At 43.0% G+C, this 19,899-nt stretch overlaps 1 protein-coding gene across 1 annotated transcript in view; it reads left to right on the plus strand.

Moving 5' to 3' along the window:
* The window catches only part of sez6b (seizure related 6 homolog b), a 934,329-nt gene that overhangs the window by 16,015 nt on the left and 898,415 nt on the right, over window positions 1–19,899 (plus strand). The window lies entirely within an intron of this gene.

Below are 19,899 nucleotides of genomic sequence, written 5' to 3' on the forward strand. Positions count from 1 at the left end.
TTGTCCACAATGACGGTGCCATGTTTGATTCTGAAATGATTTTCCCATCACATATCCCTGCCATGCCTAAGACTACTTGGCAGCACAGTGGCTACCACTGCTGCCTCACAGTGCAATGGATCCAGGTACAATTCCTGGCTTGGGTCACTGTCTGTGTGAAGTCTGCACATTCTCCCCATGTCTGTGTGGGTTTCCTCTGGGTGCTCTGGTTTCCTCCCACAATGTGGAGATGCCGGAGTTGGACTGGGGTAAACACAGTAAGAAGTTTAACAACGCCAGGTTAAAGTCCAACAGGTTTATTTGGTAGCAAAAGCCACACAAGCTTTCGAGGCTCTAAGCCCCTTCTTCAGGTGAGTGGGAATTCTGTTCACAAACAGAACTTATAAAGACACAGACTCAATTTACATGAATAATGGTTGGAATGCGAATACTTACAACTAATCCAGTCTTTAAGAAACAAAACAATGGGAGTGGAGAGAGCATCAAGACAGGCTAAAAAGATGTGTATTGTCTCCAGACAAGACAGCCAGTGAAACTCTGCAGGTCCACGCAACTGTGGGAGTTACAAATAGTGTGACATAAACCCAATATCCCGGTTGAGGCCGTCCTTGTGTGTGCGGAACTTGGCTATCAGTTTCTGCTCAGCGACTCTGCGCTGTCGTGTGTCGCGAAGGCCGCCTTGGAGAACGCTTACCCGAATATCAGAGGCCGAATGCCCGTGACCGCTGAAGTGCTCCCCAACAGGAAGAGAACAGTCTTGCCTGGTGATTGTCGAGCGGTGTTCATTCATCCGTTGTCGCAGCGTCTGCATAGTTTCCCCAATGTACCATGCCTCGGGACATCCTTTCTTGCAGCGTATCAGGTAGACAACGTTGGCCGAGTTGCAAGAGTATGTACCGTGTACCTGGTGGATGGTGTTCTCACGTGAGATGATGGCATCTGTGTCGATGATCCGGCAAGTCTTGCAGAGGTTGCTGTGGCAGGGTTGTGTGGTGTCTTGGTCACTGTTCTCCTGAAGGCTGGGTAGTTTGCTGCGGACAATGGTCTGTTTGAGGTTGTGCGGTTGTTTGAAGGCAAGAAGTGGGGGTGTGGGGATGGCCTTGGCGAGATGTTCGTCTTCATCAATGACATGTTGAAGGCTCCGGAGGAGATGCCGTAGCTTCTCCGCTCCGGGGAAGTACTGGACAACGAAGGGTACTCTGTCCACTGTGTCCCGTGTTTGTCTTCTGAGGAGGTCGGTGCGGTTTTTCGCTGTGGCGCGTTGGAACTGTTGATCAATGAGTCTAGCGCCATATCCTGTTCTTATGAGGGCATCTTTCAGCGTCTGGAGGTGTCTGTTGCGATCCTCCTCATCCGAGCAGATCCTGTGTATTCGGAGGGCTTGTCCGTAGGGGATGGCTTCTTTAACGTGTTTAGGGTGGAAGCTGGAGAAGTGGAGCATCGTGAGGTTATCCGTGGGCTTGCGGTACAGTGAGGTGCTGAGGTGACCGTCCTTAATGGAGATGCGCGTGTCCAAGAATGCAACCGATTCCGGAGAGTAGTCTATGGTGAGCCTGATGGTGGGATGGAACTTGTTGATGTCATCATAGAGTTGTTTCAGTGATTGTTCACCATGAGTCCAAAGGAAGAAAATGTCATCGATGTATCTAGTGTATAGCATCGGTTGAAGGTCCCGTGCGGTGAAGAAGTCTTGTTCGAACCTGTGCATGAAGGTGTTGGCATATTGAGGTGCAAATTTGGTCCCCATGGCTGTTCCGTGTGTCTGGATGAAGAACTGGTTGTTGAAGGTGAAGATATTGTGGTCCAGGATGAAGCGGATGAGATGTAAAATTGCATCTGGAAACTGGCAGTTGTTGGCGCTGAGCACTGAGGCCGTTGCAGCAATGCCATCGTCATGCCTCCCACAATCCAACGATGTGCAAGTTAGGTGGATTGGCCATGCTAAATGTTCCCTCAGTGTACCCAAAACAGGGGCTGAAGTGTGGCGGCTAGGGGATTTTCACAGTAACGTCATTGCAGTGTTGATGTAAGCCTACTTGTGAGAATAATAAATAAAAACTTTAAAACAAAACTCACCTGTTTCTATCTGTGTACTATCACCTGATTCCATCCTGCCTCCCTGCCTAGACTTGGCTATTCCCGGCTGTCCTTCTATGCAGTATTAATCTCATCATTTAAAGAAACATGTAAATACATTGGAAGCAGTTCAGAGAAGGTTTACCTGTCTTTATGAGGAAAGGTTGGACAGGTTGTATCCAATGGAGTTTAGAAGATTAAGAGACGACTTGATTGAAACACGCAAGATCCTGAAGGGTCTTAACAGGGTGGATGTGAAGGGGATGTTTCCTCTTTAAAACATGAGATGTCAACTAAAGTTCTTCTGTCCTTGTCCTAACTGGCACTAAGTCATTTTCATCCATCGCTGCATCCTTGCATTGGCTCCCATTAAGCAATGTCTTGACTACAAGATTCTCTGTGTTGTTTTCGAATCCTTCTAGGCTTCACCCCTCTTTATCTCTGTAACTTCCTCAAGTCCCAAAACCCTCTGAGACCTCTGCACTCTTCTAATTCAGGCTTTTTGAACATGAGAAATAAAGGCTTGCATTTATAAAGCAGCTTCCACAATCACTGGGTGTCCCAAAGCATTTTACAGTCAATTAAGTACTTTTGAAATGTAGTCACTGTTGTAATGTAGGAGGTGCAGCAGCTAATTTGCGTGTAGCAAGCTCCCACGAACAACAATATGTTACTGATCAAATCTGTTTTTTTCCATGTTAATTGAGGGATAAGTATCGGTCAGAACACTGGGGATAACGCCCCGGCTTCTCTTCAAAATAGTGGCATGGGATCTTTTATGCCCATCTGAGAGGGTCTTGGTTCAATACCTATTGAATCCATTCATTCATCTGAATTGACGGGGGTAGCACTGATAGGATTTTAAAAATGATTTTCTTTTATTGAACAGAACTACTAATATTAACATGACAAAAGCGAAAAAAAGCAAAGCGAACTTGAAGAGACTGGCTTTTACTGTCAGCTCCTGGACTTGCCACACTGAACTGATCTTGGAACAAACTGAAAACACACACTAAAATCCAATCTATATTTCAATTCTTATCTCGTTATCGGAAATGTTTTTCGCAGTCTGTCTCAGACTTAGAAAAACAAACCTTGCTACTGCGGGTGTGCTGTTGTTTGCTTGAATTTTGTACCTTTCAGAAATGCAGTCAATTTTTAGCTAACCTTTAACCTTCTGAGTTTTAAAATGTAGTCAAGGTAGCAGTCAATTTTTTAAGCCTAGCAGAATTAGTTGCAGAAATAGGCAGAAAAATCTTTAAATGAAGTCTTTGCTTAGACTGAAGCAAACGGGGCTAAGCTTACATAGGATCTCTCAATATTTCACCTAAAAGACACTTCCTCAGTTTTGCACTCAGGTGTCAGTGTTGATATATGTGCTCAGGTGTTGGAGTGAGACTTTGGAGGCAAGAGTGCACTCCACTGAGCCACAGTGGAGCATTCCTAAGCACCGAGCTTTGTAATTATCTCCCTAAATCTCTCCCATATATCTACCTCTCTTTTTTTCCCTTTAACATCTGCCTCTTTGATCAAGCATTTGGTCACCTCCCTAAACATCTCAGTATGTAGTTCAGTGGAAAAGTTTGCTTTATTGTGAAGTGCCTTGGGTTTTTTTATTTGTTAAAGGTGCTTTATAAATTGCTGTAACTAATTTATTGTCCAAGTGCTTTAAGGTTGTTTGCCTTCCAATCAAAGGAAATCACATGAAAGTATCTGGTTTAAGAGCTTTTTTTTTCATTGAGTCCTCATTTAGAGGGGTGTGATATTTATTGCCCACAGATGTCACCAGTTTTCTGTGTTTCCCTTCTCAGCAGATGTCTTTCACAGTTATACGCCTGAGGATTAAGTTCTTCGAGCGCTTTCTTTTGTTTGGAATGAGCTGTTGGCTCAGGTGAAAGGCCAAAGCTTTCATTGTTTCTGAGTCAGTTTAGTCTATGAAGATGTGGTATTGCTGTAAATCCAGCAGGACAATATGTTCTTGGTTTTGTCAAGATTTCTATTCTGATGTCAAAACAAGAACTCAGCCACAGGAAAATCAGCTGTACACTGAATCTGCATTTCTACACATTGAATCATGCCTTGAATTTCGTGGGAGCTAAGGTTCACGATACACTCATTTTTTTGCCAGCGTTACAGTGGAACTTTTGGCAACATTTTGGTGATGGTACAGGGGCAGTATAATGTGAAATCCGGAAGTTGCTGTTGTCAATTCTGCCCTTCTGTGGAAGGTTCTCTGTGGAGTCTCCTTCACTCCTCCGGACAGCAGTTGATGGAAAATAATTGAGTTGATGAAAACTTCCATTCTTGCGCTTAGTCTCACTGTAACAAGTTATGCCTTATGAGGTGTAACTGGATTTCTAATGACATACTAACTTCATAACACCTTCTTTGGCCTTGGAAGTAATTTGATATTTGTTGAATGACAGATTTCTTATTTTTTAGTGTCTATCTTTAGTATCTATCCCCACTCACCTGATGAAGGAGCAGCGCTCCGAAAGCTCATGATTCCAAATAAACCTATTGGACTTTAACCTGGTGTTGTGAGACTTCTTACTGTGCCCACCCCAGTCCAACGCCGGCATCTCCACATCATATCTTAAACTATTCATCATTTATTTTGCCATCTCAGAATTCTAATTAAAAGTGAAAGATATTAAGTGCTTTTAATTTGCTGACTTACTGTGTTGTGCATGCTTCAATGTGACTGACTGCTTACTGACATCAGTGCTGCTACATCCTAAGAGATCAACTTGGGGCGAGATTTAAACTGCTGTTGGGAAAGGGGGCAACCTTACCATGAATATCACTAGATTTTTTGACTCAGATTTCTATCAGGTTAAGGTTAAGTGCTCTTGCTTCGTGCAGGCCACAATATTCAGGCCATGTAAGCATTGCCCAGTTTCCGGGCTTCAAAAATATCATTGCTGGCTGTATAGTCTTGATACATTGAATAAACTCTTGCAGTGAAGGCATAATTTTTTTCTTTCTTAGCCCATAGAGTGTTGGTCTATGTCCCAAGAAGGAGTACATTGGCAGATTGGGGGTGGGGGTGGAGGAGGAGGTGTGGGGTGGTCTTCAACAATGTTGGGCTTTTCTTATTGGGAATTGATCTGATAAATGGAATGGATAACAAAGCTAATTTTAGGCACTCTACTGAGTGAAGAATAATCTATTCTGGAACGATACAGAAAGTTGTTTTCGCAACATCATATAAAATAGTGACCATTCCAAAAGGTACCTAGGGAATTCGATAACCCAGAAGTTCAAGAGCCTTTTAAAGGGCATCTTGACAAATACATGAATAGGATGGGAATAGAGGGATGCAGTCCCCGGAAGGGTATGGGGTTTTAGTTCAGTCAGGCAGCATGGTTGGTGCAGTCTTGGAAGGCTGAATGGCCTGTTCCTGCACTGTAATTGTTTTTGTTCTTTGACTGAAATAAAACCAGGTGAACAATGAGCTAAATTAGTAACAGCCTCTATTTATGCCAGGTTTGCCCACATTTCAAAAGATCATTCATTATGTAAAGTTCCCCAGGATGTTTTGGTGTGAGTGGATTTATGTAAACACAAATGTTATTAATTAGTTGTATGCAACTGGAAAGCTGATGATGAGAAAAGCACAGTGTTAGTTTCTTGATGGGAGATCTAGAGGATTTTGCATTTTGCCTTTCTCTGGAGGCGTTTTTTAAAATTTGTTGGTCGCAGCCAGATTGTCAGTGACACAATGTAAAAACTGGTTTTATTGAAGGTAAAAGGCTGAAGGCACAGAGATTAAAAGAAGTCTCTACCCTAATGCTAAAGCGTTGCTCTTGATAGCCAGGCCAAGAAGCAGTATTGATCATGTTCAGTTGAGAGAACGATGCAAGCTCTGCCATTTTGAGTGAGGGGGTGAGGGTGCTGATTTTGGGGGGAGTTCCCATCCGTAGGAAAATAAATAATTGGCCAAAGTACGTAATTACACCTCCTGCTTATTTTAGCAACGTGCTGCTGAGTTTTCGAGGTGAAATACAATTTACGCCCATAAAATTTGCGACACCACATTTCATTCAGTAGTTGTTGCCTTTTTCCTGGCCTGTGAATCATAGAATCATAGAATCCTACTGTGCAGAAAGAGGCCATTCGGCCCATCTAGTCTGCACGAACCACAATCCCACCCAGGCCCTATCCCCATATCCCTACATATTTACCCACTAATCCCTCTAACCTATGCATCCCGGGACACTAAGGGGCGATTTAGAATGGCCAATCAACCTAGCCCGCACATCTTTGGACGGTGGGAGGAAACAGGAGCACCCGGAGGAAACCCACGCAGACACGGGGAGAATGTGCAAACTCCACACACACAGTGACTCAAGCCGGGAATCGAACCCAGGTCCCTGGAGCTGTGAAGCAGCAGTGCTAACCACTGTGCTACTGTGCCGCCCTAATAGTGAAGACTAATATGTGCTTCATCAAATAGCGCATGTGTGTATTTTACTGCTCTAGTCTGATAATTTGCAAACTAAAGCTCCATCCAGGTTTGCAGCTACATGCTGGACTAAAGAGAAAAATAGCAAATCCATTACGATTAAGCATTGTAAGCACCACCAGAGTCAATGCCTATCTTTTTCATTTGTAATGCCACATTTTATCTAGAAGGTAGTTCATCTAAAAATGGTGCAGTAAGTTCTCTTCATTTGCAGTTCACCAGCGCAGTAGGTAAATGACCTGAATAATATGCGTAGCAAAGTAATGTGCGTGTGTGTGTGTACACATGAAGCTAACTCGACCACGATACCTTAATGGATATTTTCTAGTGCATTAATCTTCTTATCTGATCTAAAAATGGATAGTAAACTAATTGTGTCTTATACTGTTTAACAAAGGACAGATGATAATTCCCACTCAGTAGCTGCTGGGGTGTTAGCGTAACTTAAGTAAATGCTTTCAGAGCAGAATGCTTTTTGTAGCTTTCAACGTCCTATTCAACAATTGTGTTCTGTTTGGTGGTTTTAAAAGCATTTTCATGTATCTTTTTCAAAAAAAGAAACTCTGCTGGAGAATCGGGCTTTCTCCCATTTTGTTTTGCAACTCCTGTCTGCGTTCTGCATTTCATAGTCAGGTGTAATGAATCGATTGCATTGTACAGTTCCATCCACATGGTGTACAATAAACTCGGCCTTTGTGATCTGCCCACCGCACCAGGTATGATGCATCTATTTTGTCCCTTGGGTATCTTTTGTATCCTTTGAGTAAGATTATAGCTGAAATATGGTGAGTCTTATGCCTCCTTTTAGGGAACAGCACTTTAATCCGTCTGATCGGCAATCAGTTGGGTTCTTTGGAGCCCTTGTGATTCTATAGATTGAGTGGATTTGAGTAGCAATTATTGAAAGTGTTCTTTAAATCTGCAATATTGCATGCAGACATTATCCTGAACTTGGGTTAACACGAGTTTCAGGCAAAAGTATGGACTTGTAGGGATATAGAACATTACTGACTGTCTGTGGTGTAGTTGCTGTAAATTTCTGATTTTTCAGTTATTCAATGTCAATCTCATAACTCAGCAGCTTTTGTGACAATAAAAATCAACGTGAATACTTCCAAGTGAAAGCAAAACAGCAAGGACGCTGGAAGTATGAAATCAAAACCGAAATACTCTCCACAGTTGCTGGTAGATCTGGCGAGAGAAACAGGGTGCTGGACGTTTGCTGCCGAGGTGTGCAGCTCGAGTCAGGACATTTCTCAATTCTGTAGACCCACCTTGGCTTTAAAGGGCTCTGTTGCACCCCATTTTCACTCTTGGGAGGTCATGTTGACTCCAGAAGTAGATCCTAGGCAGCCAAAGAGGCAGATGGTAAAACGTTTTGTAACTTTTACTGGATGGCCTGTTAACCAAAGCAGCACTTCCTTCAGTTTGGTCTATTGTATTCGCTGCTCCCAATGCGGTCTCCTTGACATTGGAGAGACTAAATACAGAATGGGTAACCCTTCACTCCATCCACAAGCATGATCCCAACCTTCCTGCTGCTTGCCATTTTAACTCAGCACATTGTTCTCATGCCCACATGTCCATCCTTGGCAGGCTGCAGTGCTTCAGTGAAGCCAATACAAGCTGGAGGAGCAGCATGTTCTGATTAGGCATGTTACAGCACCCAGGACTCAACATTGAGTTCATCATAAGACATAGGAGCAGAATTAGGCCACTTGGCCCATCGAGTCTGCTCCGCCACTCAACCATGGCTGATACTTTTCTCATCCCCATTCTCCTGCCTTTTCCCCATAACCCCGATCCCCTTATTAATCAAGAACCTATCTATCTCTGCCTTAAAGACACTCAATGACCTGGCCTCCACAGCCTCTGCGGCAAAGAGTTCCACAGATTCACCACTCTCTGGCTGAAGAAATTCCTCCTCATCTCTGTTTTGAAGGATCGTCCCTTTAGCCTGAGGTTGTGCCCTCTGGTTCTAGTTTTTCCTACTAGTGGAAACATCCTCTCCACGTCCACTCTATCCAGGCCTCGCAGTATCCTGTAAGTTTCAATAAGATCCCCCCTCATCCTTCTAAACTCCAACAAGTACAGACCCAGAGTCCTCAACCGCACCTCATCCGACAAGCTCTTCATTCCAGGGATCATTCTTGTGAACCTCCTCTGGACCCTTTCCAAGGTCAGCTCATCCTTCCTTAGATATGGGGCCCAAAACTGCTCACAATACTCCAAGTGGGGTCTGAGCAGAACCTTATGCAGTCTCGGAAGTACATCCCTGCTCTTATATTCTAGCCCTCATCTTTAGAATGTGACATTTCTCCTCCATCGTAAACCCTTTTAAAAAAAATATCATATACATTTATTGTCTCAGTGCAATAATCCCCCCTTCCCCCACCCCCCATCTTTCCTACACCTATGTATCTGCCTTTTGTTCTGAGCATTGCTGTATCTTGTTGCAATATTTCCCAGCTACAGTTTAATAACTAGCATGTTTCTTCCTCTCTTTAGCTCTGATGAAGAGCCAAATAGACTTGAAGCATTAACTCATTTTCTCTCCCTGCAAATGCTGTCAGACCTGCTGAGTTTTTCCAGTGTTCTCTGTTCTTGTTTCAGACTCTAGAATCCGCAGTATTTTACTCTTTTTAGTCCAGCCGAGGTTTATTTTAACTCCCATGGACAGGTTAAACATGATTAGAGAGCAGAGATTTAAAAATGCGGTAGATCATGACACTTATCTGCCTTTCAAGATCATTTATATCCACTCCGTGAATTTGTAACTCCAATAATCTGGTTTAAAGCACTTGCAAAAGCCAAAACGGATCTGTTTGAACTCAGCACTTATGTTCCAATTGCTCTCCTGAGTTTATGTTTCCTGCCTCTGTAAGTCACACCCATGCACCCAGCCCCCCCACCCCCCCATCAACAAAAGTTGGGTCTGTCGGAAATGGGGTCATGATGGCTGCATCTGGGTGCTGCCTGCCATTTTGAAAATCTGGCCCCACATTTTAGGTCAATGATTTTTCATTGGAAATAGACATGTTTAGAGATCGATTTTATTTTCTCTTTTATTCATTTGTGGGATATAGGCGTCACTGGCACGCCAACATTTATTGTCCATCCCTAGTTACCCTTGAACTGAGTGGCTTCCTAGGCCATTACAGAGGGCAGTTGAGAGCCAACCACATTACTATGGCTCTGGAGTCACATGTAGGCCAGACCAGGTAAGGATGGCAGATTTCCTTCTCTAAAGGACATTAGTGAACCAGATGGGTTTATCTGACAGTGGTTTCATGATCATCAGTCGATGCTTAATTCCAGATACTTTATTGAATTCAAATTCCACGAACTGCCATGGCAGGATTCGAACCTGGGTCCCCAGAATATGAGTTGAGTTTCTGGATTAATATGAGTTGAGTTTCTGGATTAATAGTCTAGCCCCCCTCCCGCCCCCCCTGGGAGGGTGGTGGTGAAGGGATGAGAAAAAACAAACTGGAAGGTTTGTGCTGCATGGTAGCACAGTGGTTAGCACTGCTGCCTCACAGCGACAGGGACCTGGGTTCGATTCCTGGCTTGGGTCACTGTCTGTGCAGAGTTTGCATATTCTCCTCATATAAGCGTGAGTTTCCTCCCACTGTCCAAAAGATGTGCCGGTTAGGTGCATTGGCCGTGCTAAATTCTCCCTCCAGTGTACCCGAACAGGCGCCAGAGTGTGGCGACTAGGGGATTTTCATAGTAACTTCATTGTATCGTTAATGTAAGTCTACTTGTGACACTAATAAATAAACTTTAACTTTTAACTGTGATAGGGTGGGAAGGATGAAAAGACACGTCCAGAGTGTTACAATCCTGACTGAGAGTACCGGACAGCAAGGTTCTAGAATCGAACCCTGACTGAATAGACTGTAACTTTTCCTTTTTGGCTTAGAAACATGGATGAACAGAGTCTCAGGTCTGCCAGTCATCTTTTACAAAATAATTTATTAAAAAGAAAAGGTTGACTGTAACACAATACTTCTTTACTCTCACTTGCATCTTCACAGATTTTTATGGACAACACGAGTTACAGAATACATCTAAATTGTTTCCAGTAAGTACGCAGTCCCTGCAAACCAACAGACTAATCTAGGTCAGACGCACCCCACTTTGAAACCAAGTAGCAGACACCATCCAATCCAACTTCTGTGATTTTCTCAACAAATCCTTCCAGATGTTTATCACACTGTCAGCCAACTGGTCTCACTGGAACTCCTGATTTCCACATGAGTCTTTCCAAACACTATTCTTAAAAAGAACACACCTTGGAAATCTTCTCCTAAATGATGGTTTCTTTAAGGTGCCTTCACCATGGATCTGCATCCAGGATTTCAGTCTCTCCTCTGTCTTGGATTGCCACATGCATTTAAATGTCCACACAATCTCTCCAGTACCTAGCCATGCCTAGAACACCACTGATTCACAAGCTGTAGTAAGGTCTCACCAACCTGAGGATTGCTTCAGACATCTGGCTTCTCACCAGCCAACCTCATCAGGTCTGCAACGTTTATCTCTGTTTTGAACTGGGAGTCTCTCTCTGCCACTTTCTTGTAGTACCTTTGTTCAGTTTCCAGTTCTTTAGTCCCTTTGATTTCAGTCTTTCTGGGACTTCTCTTTCATTCCCTGATTCCTCAAATATCTATTCTTTAGCTTCTGGGACTTTCTTTCTTACCCTTACTCTTGCCCTTACTTAGGCCAATTAGCCTAACCTCAGTTGTTGGCAAAATTCTAAAATCCATTGTTAAGGATGAGATTTCTAAATTCTTGGAAGTGCAGGGTCGGATTAGGACAAGTCAGCATGGATTTAGTAAGGGGAGGGCAGGCCTGACAAACCTGTTAGAGTTCTTTGAAGAGATAACAAATAGGTTAGACCAAGGAGAGCTAATGGATGTTATCTATCTTGACTTCCAAAAGGCCTTTGACAAGGTGCCTCACGGGAGACTGCTGAGTAAAATAAGGGCCCATGGTATTCGAGGCAAGGTACTAACATGGATTGACGATTGGCTGTCAGACAGAAGGCAAAGAGTTGGGATAAAAGGTTCTTTCTCAGAATGGCAACCGGTGACAAGTGGTGTCCCGCAGGGTTCAGTGTTGGGGCCACAGCTGTTCTCTTTTTATATATTAACGATCTAGATGACGGGACTGGGGGCATTCTGGCCAAGTTTGCCGATGATACAAAGATAGGTGGAGGGGCAGGTAGTATTGAGGAGGTGGGGAGGCTGCAGAAAGATTTAGACAGTTTAGGAGAGTGGTCCAAGAAGTGGCTGATGAAATTCAATGTGGGCAAGTGCGAGGTCTTGCACTTTGGAAAAAAGAATAGAGGCATGGACTATTTTCTAAACGGTGACAAAATTCATAATGCTAAAGTGCAAAGGGACTTGGGAGTCCTAGTCCAGGATTCTCTAAAGGTAAACTTGCAGGTTGAGTCCGTAATTAAGAAAGCAAATGTAATGTTGTCATTTATCTCAAGAGGCTTGGAATACAAAAGCAGGGATGTACTTCTGAGGCTTTATAAAGCACTGGTTAGGCCCCATTTGGATTACTGTGAGCAATTTTGGGCCCCACACCTCAGGAAGGACATACTGGCACTGGAGCGGGTCCAGCGGAGATTCACATGGATGATCCCAGGAATGGTAGGCCTGGCATACGATGAACGTCTGAGGATCGTGGGATTATATTCATTGGAGTTTAGGAGGTTGAGGGGAGATCTAATAGAAACTTACAAAATAATGAACGGCTTAGATAGGATGGACGTAGGGAAGTTGTTTCCATTAGCAGGGGAGACTAGGACGCGGGGGCACAGCCTTAGAGTAAAAGGGAGTCACTTTAGAACAGAGATGAGGAGAAATTTCTTCAGCCGGAGAGTGGTAGGTCTGTGGAAGTCATTGCCACAGAGGGCTGTGGAGGCCGAGACGTTGAGCGTCTTCAAGACAGAAATTGATAAATTCTTGATTTCTCGAGGAATTAAGGGCTATGGGGAGAGAGCGGGTAAATGGAGTTGAAATCAACCATGATTGAATGGTGGAGTGGACTCGATGGGCCGAATGGCCTTACTTCCGCTCCTATGTCTTATGGTCTTATGGTCTTACTCCACTGTCCTGCTTCTTTTCTGGCAGTACATGTGGGAGCTGCTTCCTCTCCAGCTACCGAGTTCCAACTACCACTGGATCCAGCTTAAAACTTAACTCGAAAAATTCTTTCTGACGTAAAGTGGCCCCTGGATGCTAAGCAACAGCCTAGTCTTTTGTCAACACTGATTTATTTTCACGTTGTAAATCCTCTAATCATAATACAGGCACAGTTAGAAATGAAACCAAAACCCACAGCCATTCAAGCACATTTGTTAATATGAATTTAACCCTTTCTTAGTCCGAAACACAAAATTAAACTCATTCAAAGAAATACCTCATTTCAAATATCCAAAAAATTCAAATATAGGTTAACTTAAAACTACCTCTGATTCCTGACAAGAGTAAGTGTAAATGTGAAAAACAGAATCATTGCCAACATCTGCTGTTCAAAAGCAAAGAAAAAAAATAGGAGCAGCGATCCTGTTATGAAATGATTGAACTCAGTGCCATGTCTGGAAGGCTGTAAAGTGCCTAACTGAGCTTCATCAGAACAGTGTAGGAGGTTGAGGATGGCCAGATGTTGATTTAATGCATTGATTCACAAGGTAAACTCCCAGATAGAATTTTACAGAAGTGGATGAGTAAGGGTTGGGGTATTTTGAACTGTTTGGGGTGACATCTGGTTGATTTGGCCATTATACTGTTCACGGAATTAACCTCAATAGAAAGGTGTATCATGGGTGCCCATTTGGATGTTGTCCATTTTACATGCACTTATCGTTCGAATGGGCCATAACTTCCAGGCCCCCCAGTGTCAGATTTTGGGGTACCCCAAAGACACACTGGGGAATCCCCATTGGATGTTTTCAAGTCAGGGTTTACTCGGTAATTGCCCAGAAGCTCTAACTTCCCCTGGACAATTGCACTGGGATGGAACCATCCGTCAAAGTGACTTAGATCACAAACTTTGGGTGCTTTAGCCAGCTTTGCCCTTATACATACTCTGAAAGAGTTAGCAAGAAAAAAGAAAACACTTCAGAGTAACTATTTGAAAGGCCTGCATTGGGCACCACCCATATTCCTGACTGCACCCCCCCCCCCCCGGCCCCCGCCCCAACCTCCCCAGTCTGATGTTGGAACTCTCACTTCCCCTTATGTTTGAAACTCCCCTTCTCTCTCTAAACAGTCCCTTTGGGCATCTGCTTTCCGGCAGCTAGTGCCATAAGAAGGTTATGTTCCCCCCTGACGGTGCTCCATTTGCACCATGCTGCTGCAGCATGGGTGTGCTTTGTTGCTCTTCTCTCACCCCTCACCCGGCCTGAGTCAGAAAGTTCAGGTAAGATGGGGGGGATTTGGAATTACAACCACTCCAAGAAAGTTACGGGCCAATTGATTCACTGTGACTGAGGAAGTCACTCCACTGATGCAAGAAACACTCCGGGTGATCACTCTGTGCAGTTAGCACCAGTAAGAAGGTCTCACAACACCAGGTTGAAGTCCAACAGGTTTATTTGGTAGCACAAGTAAACCTGTTGGACTTTAACCTGGTGTTGTGAGACTTCTTACTGTGCTTACCCAAGTCCAACACCGGATCTCCACATCATTTAGCATCATCCAGACAAATACTGTATGATAAATATAAGGGAGATATGATGGCACTTAGATTGCACTTTGACTCCATGAGTTTGATCTGTACTCAAATCCCAGTCAGAGATGGTAGAAAACAGCCACATAGTCCACATGTTTCCTCTCTGGTTCAGTGGGCAACATGATGAGGTCAGATTGGGGAGCTACAAGGGCATGGAAAAACTTGCTGCTAATTCTCACTTTCTTGCTAAATAATTCAAATCATTAGAAACCAAAATAAATGATATCACTTTCAGAGAGCCTTGCAGACTGCGTTTTATGTTGTTACAAATGGATCTTTTCAAAGATCTATTTTGTGCCAACTGTAGCGATCCCAAACATTGCATAGTTTTTGTAATGTAAAATTCCCTTTCAATTGCCTTTTTAAAGTTCATCATGTTCCAAATATACCAGATCGGCCTCTAGCTTATTCTAACACAATTGGAGGAAGGCGTCTAAGTAGGTCGCGTTGAGATATTTTTCTTTTGATGAGAAAGATTTATGAGTTTTTCTCATCGTGACGAACATAATAGAAATTCCAGTTTTTACAGAGTTGCTGAATACCTAAAGTCACTAATTAAAAAGACTGTATTTCAACATTCATTTGATGTTGGGCAGCGCAGTAATATTTTAGAGTGTAAAAGATTAAAAGCAATTTTCTGTATGCTGTTCCTTATCAATGAAATTGCAAAATCATTAGACTGTTAACAAGGGTCATGTGTATTTGCTGTGGAAGGCTTTTACCAGCTGGCCGTATGCTTGACTGGTTTCCATTTTTGTGTACTAGAGAGTGACAATTTTTCCTTTCTCTGTAGCAAGATATAATTTGCCTGAAGAACATTTGAACTATTCAGCTTCCCCTTTGTCACAGCAGTGGAATATATGGTCACTGTCGGGGCAAATTTAAATAAAACCTTATCGATAAATGTGCAATTTTGCTATCAAATGTATTTAACTAGTGGCCATTTTCAAAACTAACCATTTAAAAGGTGCTTCCGTTTAAAGCCTTCCGTGTGTCGTTGCTTAGTTTTGTTTGTTGCATTTTGGCACACTATTTTTCTCTCTTCCTTGCCTCTTCAAGGACATTTTTATCAAACGTCAACATGTCTTCTCCGAGGGGGATGATTACATGTATAATTTAAAAGCTGCAACAAAATTCCCCTTTGCTGGTCGGGGAGATATCAATTCTTGGCAACGGGGCTTTGGAAACAAAGGTTCAAGTGTCTTAATCTCTTTCCAAAGGGTCATAGTCCCTAACAGTGACTCCCTTTGCCTCTTTTCCTCCTCATGGTTTCTATAGAAAAAAAGTACACGTGAAAGTAGGCTATTTTTATCTGGTGAGTAAAATCGTTCACAGCAACATCAGAGGAATGGAGATGGACTGTTCAACTTGTACCTTTGAAATATCAAATGGTTTTCATTCTTTGTGTTGTATTGGATTTTTGTTTCAGAATCATACAGCGCAAAAAAGGCCCTTCAGCCCATCTAGTGCGCACCGGCACATTAGAAGCACCTGAACTCCCATCTAAATCCCATCTACCAGCATTTGGCCCGTAGCCCTAAGTGTTACGTGGATGGGAAAAAAGGAAATTATTTTTCTTGGCATTGTTGTCAGTGGTGTTTCACTGCCTCTACAAATAAGGACCAATGTAGTTGACTAAAATGGAAAACGGCATGGTGGCACAATGGTTAGCACTGCTGCCTCACAGTGTAAGGAATCTGGGATCAATTCCAGCCTCGGGTGACTGTGTCGGTTTCGAGATTGCACCTTCTCCCTATGTCTGCGTGGGTTTCTTCCGGGTGCTCCGGTTTCCTCCCACAATCCAAAGATGTGTGGGTTAGGTTGATTAAATTGCCCCTTAGTGTCAAAGGACTAGCATGGTAAATATGTGGGTTCTGGGTGGGATTGTTCTCCGTGCAGACTTGATGGGCCGAATGGCCGCCTCTTGCATTGTAGGGATTCTATGAAAATAAAACCTGAAATCTTATTTATTAGTGTCACAAGTAGGCTTACATTAACACTGCAATGAAGTTGCTGTGAAATTCCCCTAGTCGCCACATGGTGCCTGTTCAGGTACAACGAGGGGGAATTTAGCGTGGCCAATGCACCTAACCAGCATGCCTTTAGGACGCAGTGGAGGAAGGGGGAAAAAAATGTCCACTACTCCTCTCTTGACGTTTTAAAGATATAAATCCAGTTTATTCAATATTTCCATTTGACAGTCTGCATTTTTGCCCAGCAGTGGTTAAAGAGCATTTAAAAATACTCAGTTTGATTGGTTTTTTTTGGTAGGCTTGGATGTAGTTGGAGGTTGCATCATCTGCCTCTTCACTCCGGTTCTCTTTTTACGATGCCCGCGAATTGCTTCTGCTTGGTATTAAATTTTCAAATCATGATGCCCTTTTAATTCCACTTAGTCATCCTTGCCCTTTTCACATCGTTGCTCACATCACTGCTTCTGTTGTTCCCTCAATTGAGGATGTGGATTGGCAAGAGGCCACCTTCCTCGACATTTCAGCTTCTCTCCGAGGAGCTCACTTCCAAAGCTCGGCCGGAGACGAGAAAAATTGAAGCTGTCAAATCTGTGTGTCTGAAAACCTTGAGATCTGAACCTATCGTCTTTCTGCCCAGCTAAGACGCGTAAGTAAAGGAAGTCGTAAGTTAACTTTAAATGAAGGAGTACCTTCAAGTTGGAAGTTGTTGGCTTCTGAAATTGGCTGCCCCTGAGGCAACGCCTTGCTTGAAGCATCGACAAATATAAATAATTAATAAATGGTTGAAGAAAGAGCAGAGATGAAGCAGCAGACTTGCCAGAGCATGAAGTAGATAAAAGTGGAGCAGCATCTAAACAGTAGGATGGGTTGTGTGACTATGCTTTGAGGTTCTTTAGCTGTAAGGCTAATCAATGTTCTTTATAACTTGCCAATCTGTTCCTTACATTTAAATTTATTTTTTCCCTTGGCTGCTTAAGTCTGAGGTGCAGTAGATTTCTATGCATGGAAAATCTACTAAAGCCTTGGGCATTAACTGTACACAATATTCTAGGTGTGGCCCCTCCAAGGCCCTGTATAATTGCAATAATGATGTGGAGATGCCGGCGTTGGACTGGGGTAAACACAGTAAGAAGTTTAACAACACCAGGTTAAAGTCCAACAGGTTTATTTGGTAGCAAAAGCCACACAAGCTTTCGGAGCTCTAAGCCCCTTCTTCAGGTGAGTGGGAATTCTGTTCATATGCTGTTTATAAGCTCTGTTTGTGAACAGAATTCCCACTCACCTGAAGAAGGGGCTCAGAGCTCCGAAAGCTTGTGTGGCTTTTGCTACCAAATAAACCTGTTGGACTTTAACCTGGTGTTGTTAAACTTCTTACTGTAATTGCAATAAAACATCCCTGCTCCTGTACTCGAAACCTCTCGCAGTGAACTCCAACATACCACTTGCCTTCTTTACCACCTGCTGCACCTGCATGCTTACCTTCAGCAACTGGTGCACAAGGATACCCAGGTCCCGTGCACACTCCCCTCTCCCAATTTACAGCCATTCAGGTAGTAATCTGCCTTCTTGTTTTTGCTTTCAAAGTGAATAACCTCACATTTATGCAGTCAGAATGCTGATAGAGTTTGACCTTAGATGAAAATATGGTTCCTGGTGTTACTCTGGAGAGTGCACTTTGTTCTTCTATTTAAAAGTTGCCCTTTTGGTTTTCCTCAAAAGGCAAATTTTACTATTCATGGTCAGACATTCTATAAGACCTTGTCCCCTTTTCAAGCACCTTTTTCTTTCTTGACTAGATAAATAATCATCCTGGCGAGGAGTTATTAATGATAGCATGGAAGTTGGCAGTTAATGCATTGCAGGTGCATGGTTCTTTACAAAGATAAAATGGCCATTAAACTACCATTAATCCTGTGCCAGAGAATTCAATACAGTGGAGTTACTGTGCACTTCATGGTTACAGTGACTTGTTTCCATGGTGTGGAAATGCTGGTGTTGGACTGGGGTGGGCACAGTAAGAAGTCTCACAACACCAGTCCAACAGGTTTATTTGGAATAATGAGCTTTCGGAGCACTGCTCCTTCACCAGGTGAGTGGAGTAAGCTCTGAAAGCTCATGATTCCAAATAAACCTTTTGGACTTTAACCTGGTGTGAGACTTCGTTCTGTTTCCATGGGGAATTTTTAGATTTTTCTTCCTAGGGTAGATGATGTTGACATCAGCATTCCCCCGCCCCCCCTCCCCCCCCGCCCAGCTGCTCTGAGAAAATGATGGTACATCTTCTTGTACCTGTGCATTTTTTGTAAGTGCTGTCCCATTGCTGTTGATTACAAAATCCAAGTCAATATTTTCTAATCTTATCCACTTTGCCATTGTATATGGAAGATCAAAACCAGCAGGACTTGGGAGACAGTTCAGCCATAGGCATTTCTTTGGAGAGAATGAAGAGTTTAGGGATGAAAAGCTGAGATGATACAATAAAAGGGCATGATCCTTTTTGAATGGGGGAGCAGGCTTGAGGGGCTGAATGGCCTACTCCTCATCCGTATGTTCATATGTGTGGAATATCGCCACTGGCTGGGGGATATAATTACAGCATACATTCAACATATGAATGTGGACATAGGAGTTTATAAAGTAAAACATTCAACAGGCTCTCATGTACAAATGTTCACATTGACTATTTTCACTTTTAGTTTACAAAATTCCTGATCCAGGCATGATCCTAATATTAAATTAGTTGTGCATTCTTTAAGATTCAGCTGTACCTAATCAGGAAATTAACACAAACCTTTGTGATTATCCATAATATGGCTTTCATCAGAATTTTATGTGAACGGTGGTTTAAAGATTTTGCCATCTGGCCAAAGGATTTGCAAGCTAATTTGCCAGGATTTCAGAGGGGAAAGAGGTGTGATCCAGATCAAGCCATGTAAGGTTAACCAAGGGCTCTTTAATCATACTCGTTCCTTCCCTGGAGAGACCGAGGAGTTGGGGATGAAAGGCTGAGAAGGTAAAACATTGGCCATGATTTTTTTGAATGTCAGAGTCAGCTCAAGGTTCTGAATGGCCATTGCCTCCTCCTAATTTATGTATTATTCATCCCTCTGATCCCTTAGAACAACATGCTGCAAAAGATTGCATCAAAACAGATATATTGTGCCTCCGACAAGACCAATGCCTCTTTACAGACAAAATGATGATGAGCTTTGAGCAGATTCTGAACAACACAATGTGACATTAGTGTACCTTTAAGAAATGTTTATTTTTAAAAATCATGTTCCCTGCAGCTATCACAGCTTTGGGTTTTTTTTTTCATTGTTGCCGGGCTGTCTGGAGTAGTCCTTTTATTACTGCTTCAATGGTTTAAATGGGGTTCTGTTTATTTTTACTCTGGGACCTGCATTGTGAGGGGGAAGATTGATTGACAAGTCAGAGTCAGGTGGTTCCTCCCCAGAAGAATTCAGAGACTTGCTTTCAGTTTTAGTTCAGAATGGGGTGGACATCAAGCTGAAAAGCAGTGTTCCTCTCTCTCCCTAGTTTTAGAAATTCTGCTGTTAGCGAGGTTCCTGGTCTTCCTGGACTGGAAAATCTGCCATTGGTGGTTAGCTTGACTAGAGTCTCTCTCTC

This window comes from Mustelus asterias, chromosome 12, assembly GCF_964213995.1.
Source record: "Mustelus asterias chromosome 12, sMusAst1.hap1.1, whole genome shotgun sequence".
Lineage (NCBI taxonomy): Eukaryota > Metazoa > Chordata > Chondrichthyes > Carcharhiniformes > Triakidae > Mustelus > Mustelus asterias.